The 6,987-nt window shown below is 34.2% G+C and overlaps 1 non-coding gene across 9 annotated transcripts; it reads left to right on the top strand.

Moving 5' to 3' along the window:
* The first annotated feature begins 260 nt into the window (after nucleotides 1–260).
* On the top strand, nucleotides 261–6,388 carry LOC111892997 (uncharacterized). Of its 9 annotated transcripts, none has more exons than XR_006187557.2 (20): nucleotides 261–930; nucleotides 1,013–1,054; nucleotides 1,178–1,312; nucleotides 1,736–1,883; nucleotides 2,277–2,364; nucleotides 2,464–2,827; nucleotides 2,919–3,051; nucleotides 3,176–3,301; nucleotides 3,863–3,919; nucleotides 4,032–4,155; nucleotides 4,248–4,300; nucleotides 4,374–4,540; nucleotides 4,631–4,826; nucleotides 4,909–4,992; nucleotides 5,070–5,111; nucleotides 5,196–5,320; nucleotides 5,420–5,538; nucleotides 5,685–5,769; nucleotides 5,833–5,888; nucleotides 6,029–6,388. It is a non-coding gene; the product is annotated as an uncharacterized LOC111892997 (transcript). The 9 variants fall into 9 exon arrangements; XR_008227214.1 differs by having other exon boundaries at nucleotides 1,013–1,312; nucleotides 2,464–2,507; nucleotides 2,592–2,827; XR_008227213.1 differs by having other exon boundaries at nucleotides 1,013–1,312; nucleotides 2,464–2,514; nucleotides 2,592–2,827.
* Nucleotides 6,389–6,987: the final 599 nt, after the last annotated feature.

Raw genomic sequence — 6,987 nt, 5'->3', positions numbered from 1 at the left:
AAAAAGACCCTTTTACGGCACGCAAACAAGGACACTCATTGATTTATGTTACGCAAGAGAGAGTGACATTAAAAAATGTCGTCTCTTCAAAAAATTAAAGGATTCATGTCACGCATTATTGCGTGCCCTTAAATTAGTGTCTAAAAAAACACGGAGGGCACCTATAATAAAATATGCGTCGTCTAAAGATGTCGCTTTATAAATTTTAATGGAACGCACGTTCCATCCTGTAGAAAATGAAATCCTAAAAAATTAAAAACCCCACATCTTTTTCTTCTTTCCCTCCTACCCTAATTATCGATGCTCCTTCCTTTCCCTCTTGTCTCTCTCGGTCGCTACCTAGGGTTTTTATTTAAAGCTTGAATCGATCGACTGAGGTAACCAAAGGTCAAGCGAACTGGGAAATGGTTTTCAGTGAAATCTACTGTTACTCTTTGAAATCGGATCCAATATTACCTTCTCCCCATCCTTCTTGTCTCTATCGGTTGCTACCTAGGGTTTTTCGTGAAAGTTTGAATCGATCGACTAGGGTAACTAAACGGTAAGTGAACCGGGAAAGGGAAGCAATAAATCCAACACTCACTCTCAAATCGATTCTACTGGACAAGGTTTCAATTTGGGGCTCTCTACATTCTCATCTATTGTACTTTCATTCAAGATTACATCGGTTTTTTTGGTATCCAGTAACCGAAGCATACATTCTCATCGATTCCACTTTTGTTTATCTAAACAAAAATATCGCATATTCTGTAAAAGCCCTAAACCAGCCACCGTTGGTTATCACCTCCACCATCGTTGATGTCGCCCTACTTCCCAGATGGTCTGTGTGTGTGCGGTAAGACTGAACAGAAAATGGGAAAGAAAAGAAAAAACGAGCAGAAAGAGAGAGAATAAAGTTTAAGGTTGAGGGGAGGATTCATCGGAGCTTTGGTACTATTCTTAATGTCTTTTCAAAATACAGTAACCTTATTATGGGTTGAAGAAAAAGATGATCGTTTCCTCTGTTTTGCAGTTCTAGATGGTATGGGTTCACCCTGAAATGGTTTAAAGAAGTGTACGGTCATCTCTGAAGATCACAATCATCCATACCTTATTTTGAATTTCGCTCGCTCTCTTTCTCTCTCTAAACATTTCCTCTCTTCTTTCTTTCTAAAACCCTAGCCTATCATCATTGCAGAGGAATTTGCATGTTGTTTTCCACCATCTGTGCTAGACCAGACCGGTGTTCACTTGACCAAGCTTTGAATTGGAAAAATAGTGATGTGGTATTCATGGTGCATGTGTTCTTGACAAAAGTTGCGAAATTATTAAGGTAAGCCAATTCTCATTGATAAATTCAAGGTAGATGTATGATGAGTACAATAAATGAAATGATAATATGATTATACATGTGTTATAAGTTCGATTTTGAGTTATAGATTGACAAGAGGCGGAATTCAAAACCATGATTTTGACCTAAAATAGTCAAATATGTGAACTGTTCATTAGTATATATTGGATGGTTAAATTAATCGTCTATGATTATGTATTGACATTGAATGTCCTTTAACTAGGCTGTAGCCTTGGAAAGAATCCAACACAAATGTAGCTATTCCTGGAATGCGTTTTAAAGGTGTAAACCATATTTGGCTTTCTTAGTGAAATATGAACTATAAAATATAAATAAGTTTAATAAGTTGGTTGTTATGCAAACTTTAGAAACTATATATTTTTGTTTTGTTACTCAAAATCTCAGGAACTGCGAGGAATCATGTTGGTTGTTACACAATTATCCTCTTACTTTTATCAAAAGGAGGAAGCCAATAGTTCCTCCTCCAGATATAGTAATAGAAGGGCTTGAAAATGGAAGTTTCTTATTTGATGAACCCCTTAAGAATTTCGAGGTATGAACCACTAAAAGTTATAAGATCTTTTTTTTTTTTTTTTAATTTCATGGGGATTATACTTAATCTGGTAAATTATTTATGAGAGCTTCTTTTTTACTTAATACATAAAAATGAATTAACAGTTGAAAAATTGTAATACAAGGCTTTTCCTGTCAATCCTAAATTGTTTTACTAAACATAAAAAGAACGACATTATATAAGTATTTCATTTTGACTAAATTTGGAAAGAACAACTTAATAGAAAGTGAATAACTGCTCCTAAATTTTTCGAATTTATACATGTAGATGTCAAGAGGTGCAACACATTCAACAAGACACGAGTTAAAGTTTTTTCTTTCGAATTGATACATACAGATTTGATGGTATTTCTACTTTTGGTTTGTATTGTAGGTCACTACAACATATTTATTGGTGATCTGAGCCCTGAAGTCATTGATGCTATGCTGTTTGCATGGTTCTCTGTTTATGCTAGTTGTTTGTGAGTACATACATCCATACATCTCCTTTAACTCCCGATATAAATCTACGACACACAATCATATTGATGATAATGTTATATTATTATAATAATGAACAGGGATACGAGGGTTATGTGGGATCAAAAAACGGGTCGTTCACGAGGTTTTGGGTTTGTTTCCTTTTGGAACCAACAGGTTTATATTTAAAATTATAAATTCAGAATATTTAGGTTTGTAATCTTATCAGGGAAATGGCTTGGTTATGGGTTTCATATATAGGCTTAGCCCTTAGCAGTTAGCATATACCCTTCACAATGGTAACATGGAATTTGCAAAGGTTATCCTGAAGAAGGGGAAAACACAACTGTTTCGTGATGGAAGCCCAATGGTTAACGGGACACAAAATCCAATCAGTTGGGGCTTGCACAACTCGCGCTCTATGTTATGTATGAGGCTCATGCAGCTAGAGGAGGAAGTATCAGGGTATTCTGTCATTACCCAAGTCAAGTTAAAAAACTGTTTGATGAATTAAGATTATTTTAATTAATATTTGGATGGAATGAATGGCACATAGATCCTTCTTGTGCATTGGATGTGGAAAAGGTGCTTGAAACAAGAATAGATGCAACCATCAGATTACGTAAAAGCTTAGGGCTCCCTTCTGCCAATACAAATGCATATCGTCTTGTGAATAGTGAAGGAAATAGGTAGCTATTTCCTGTTATTTTGAATCTGTTGTTTATAGCTATGGCTTAATAGTTTATCCAAAATATAGATTGTTAGGCCTTATAGTTGATGTGATTGGGGACTTGGTTGTGATTGTGTCGTCAGCTGCATGGGTTGAGAAGTACAAGCAACATATTAAGAAGATGGTGGCTGGCTGTCTACAAATTTTTTTTTGATACAGTCAACCAAAAATGGCATGCCAATCTCAAATTCGTCAGTCTTTTTGTTCCGGTAAGGTATTGCTTTGCTTCATACAAAATATATTTCAATACTTTTTTTTTTTCTTTCTTTGGGCTAAATCTATTTCTTTCTTTTACTCATCTTTTCTGCACTGCAGCTATTCGAAAGGATTTCTTTTACTCATCTTTGCAGGTTCACATTTTCATGTCACAAGGAGAAAGTCTTGCATTAAGTCTGTTTTATATTATTATCTGAATTTTGAATCCATTGAAGTTGCAATTCTTCATTTGTTATGAGTTTTCTGTTAAGCTAAATGAAATCAGGAAGACCTTTGCACATTGTTCCAAGTTAAATGAAAAACAATTTACGCAATTAAGTTAAATAAAAAAAATAAATTTGAAAGACGGTGACTGTCGTTTTACTTGTTCAATTAAACAAGCAAAAAGCCTGGAGAAAACTTTTTGAGACAAAATTAAAAAAAAGCAGCTAAACTCAGGGAGCATATATATATATATATGTATATATATATATATGTATATATATATATATATATATATATATATATATATATATATATATATATATATATAATGGTTAAGAGTTACATTTCAGGTGGGGTGGATGGAGACGGCATAAGAGATTGATGACCTTTTTGTAGGAGATGCTGAGGTATGCAAAAGAAAAGAAAAGAAAAGTAATTGAGTTATAATTAAGAAAAAGGAAAGAAAAATAATAATACATATTACATCCATCTTCTGTTGTGAATATATGTGTGTGTAAGGTATGGAGAAGAGCATGTATAGGGAGAGGGCATGCGGGTCCCACGGGGGGTGACTTTCCAGTAGTGACAAGAGAAGGACATAATGTTCTTGATGTCATATTTACATCCCCTATACCCAACCTTGGTGCTCACTCTATTTCTTATCATTATATCAATATCATATTATGTGAATTATGAATGGTGGTTGCAAGTTGTAATTACCTGTGGTAACTGCAGTTGATGTGACAGGGTTGGCTTTTCAAATATCTGATGCACCATCTTCATTTTCTGTATGTCCCATTTTTACTACACTTTCATCATAATTACCTTTTTCTTGATAAGCATCCCCCTCCCCTTTTGTAGGATATATTTGCAAGCTTGTGTTTTCGAGCTCAATGAATATTGTTACACAATGTGAGTGGTTGGTTTGGCAAGGTTCCTCTAGAAGCTTCTGGAGATTTCAGAATTGAACCAGAGGAAGGAGAATATCACCTTATGTGTCAGGTTCCTTCTGTGGAAATAAATGCCCGGTATGTATGTTCCTTTTGAGTAAGCTAATGCTAACCTACAGATTTCCAAATGTGTGGTTTGGTTTTAACTTCCTATCTCTGTGGTTGCAGTTGGCAGGATCAGTGATAGTTGTTTTCAACCGTCAAGGCCCTTTGGATGCTCCAGTATTTGTGGGAAGTGGGCTGTTTCAAGAAAGTTATCTACGAGGCAATCATGAAGAATAAAGAGGCTGGTGCAGTGGCAACATTTGACAGGGTTCCATTCTCTTATATATCGGCCAATTTTACTTTCAATACTGATAATTGTGTAAGTTGCTCCTACTTTTTCTTGTTAAATCATTGAATTAAAAATCATGTTTCATAGAGAACATGGAACAAACATTTTGCAGGTTGCAAATTTATATGGAATTAGAGCAAATCTTGTAGATGGTGGCGAGATTCGTGGGGCAGGAAATGCATGGATTTGTACAGAGGTACTTGTCACTTGTTGATAGTACATTATGTAGTCCTTTTAGATATTTCTCTTACTCTTGTTTTGAAATTGAACAAGGGAGCAAGCATAGCTACTGTTTGAGTGGTAAAACTGGAGCGGGTATGTAATGTAGTTGAAAAGCCTGTCTGTCAAATGACCGTTTTACCCTCATCAAATCTTTTAAAGAATGTTTTTGTATGATAGGAGCGGGAATCAATCTTTCATCTTTGTTAATTGTGGATGGGAGAGTGTGTTGGGATTTATATATTGATGGTTTTCTGATAAATATAGATGGGAATATACTTGATGCCTTAGGTGCTGCTATCAAGGTAACATCATATACTTTTCTTTTTTTAAAAAAAATTTAATCTTACTTTATTTTTATTATTATTTATTCTATTCGATGAAAGGCTGCTTTTGATATGCAGTTGCTGTCATAGCTGCTTCAACTGCTCCTTTTGACAAACAACCTGAAGTTGATGTTAGTGATGAAGAGTTTCTACAATTTGACACAACTGCAATTCCTGTCATAGTTACTTTAAACAAGGTGTCCCTTAATAGCAATGTAGTATTAGGCTATATATAGTTAGGGAAAACCTCTTAATAACATTGTACAATCGGATCCCCTTTACACTTTGTTACTTCTTATTTATGATTATATTGGATTTAAAATTAGTTTTCATGCTTTATCAGGGTGCTGCAAATATAAAAGTGGCAGGAACAGATATGAACAGCAAGCAGCCGGTCACATAGTGTTTTCACCTGCTGGTTCTCAAAGGTAATTTGGTAGTTTAAACCATTGAGCTAATTATTATTTGATCCTTTGTTTATTTGTTTTCAGAGGTCAAGTATTTCTATCAACCAATTAAAATTTCGTTCACCAATGGCGTAATTAAGGTATCAATATCATCACTCTTACTTATTTGTCTATATCATTTTCATGAAAATGTTTATGTTGCGTATTATATATTCATATGTCCAGTTGTGCTTTCTATATAGAAAATGTTAACCTTGGTCTTTGCGTTTTTTGTTCATAGATTACAAACACCAATTTCTTTCAAACAAGAGAAGATCTAGAGTTTAATTGGGTGATTGAAGGTGATGGATGTAAACTTGATTCTGGAACTCTCAGTCTACCAACATTAGAGTTTAATTGTGTGATTGAAGGTGATTTTGGTTCTTGAAACGAGACTCAAAATATCATATTTTGGCATGGCTAGAAGCTCTGGAGGAAACGAGACTCAAGCAAAAATAAACACAGAGAGAGTTTTTGGCACATAGTAAGCTAGATGATGCAATTGCATATAAATGAGTTCATTTTTTTATAACATTTAATCACTTTTGGAATAATTATTTGTATCTGACATATTAGTGAAATGAATTATCTTTTTTATTTATGGTATTTTATTTTGTATTATGATATTTTTAATGTATTATTTAATTTGAAAATTAATAAATCTATAAATAATATTTTTTTTAAGCATTTAAAATTATGATACGCAGAAATGTATGTCATCTTCATTTATGACATGGCCTTTCTTGACAGGGGCTTTCTTGATACGCATTGCGTGTCATTAACACGTGCGTCATAAAGTTACGACACGCGAATGCGTGTCGTCTTCCTTTATGACATGGCCTTCCTTGATACGCATTGCGTATCGTAAATGCGCGTCGTAATTGTGCGTTGTAAATACGCGTCGTCTCTCTTTATGACAGGGACTTCCTTGACACGCATTTGCGCGTCTCTCTTTATTTGTTTATGATTTATTAATATATTATATGTTATAATATATTAATGTATATGACATTACATTGTTTAATTAGTATCGATCTTAAATTAATTATGAAATAATTTAGTGATCAAAAGGTGACTAATTAAACATGGGCTAATGCATTTTATATAATGTGGGCTTACATTCATTAGGAATGGGCTAAGCATGCATGGGGGTTCATGGATGATCCATGGAGCTTTTAACCCATGGATCCTTGGAAAGGA

The sequence above is a fragment of the Lactuca sativa genome, chromosome 9, assembly GCF_002870075.4.
Source record: "Lactuca sativa cultivar Salinas chromosome 9, Lsat_Salinas_v11, whole genome shotgun sequence".
Lineage (NCBI taxonomy): Eukaryota > Viridiplantae > Streptophyta > Magnoliopsida > Asterales > Asteraceae > Lactuca > Lactuca sativa.
This window is presented reverse-complemented; position numbering and strand designations above follow the sequence as displayed.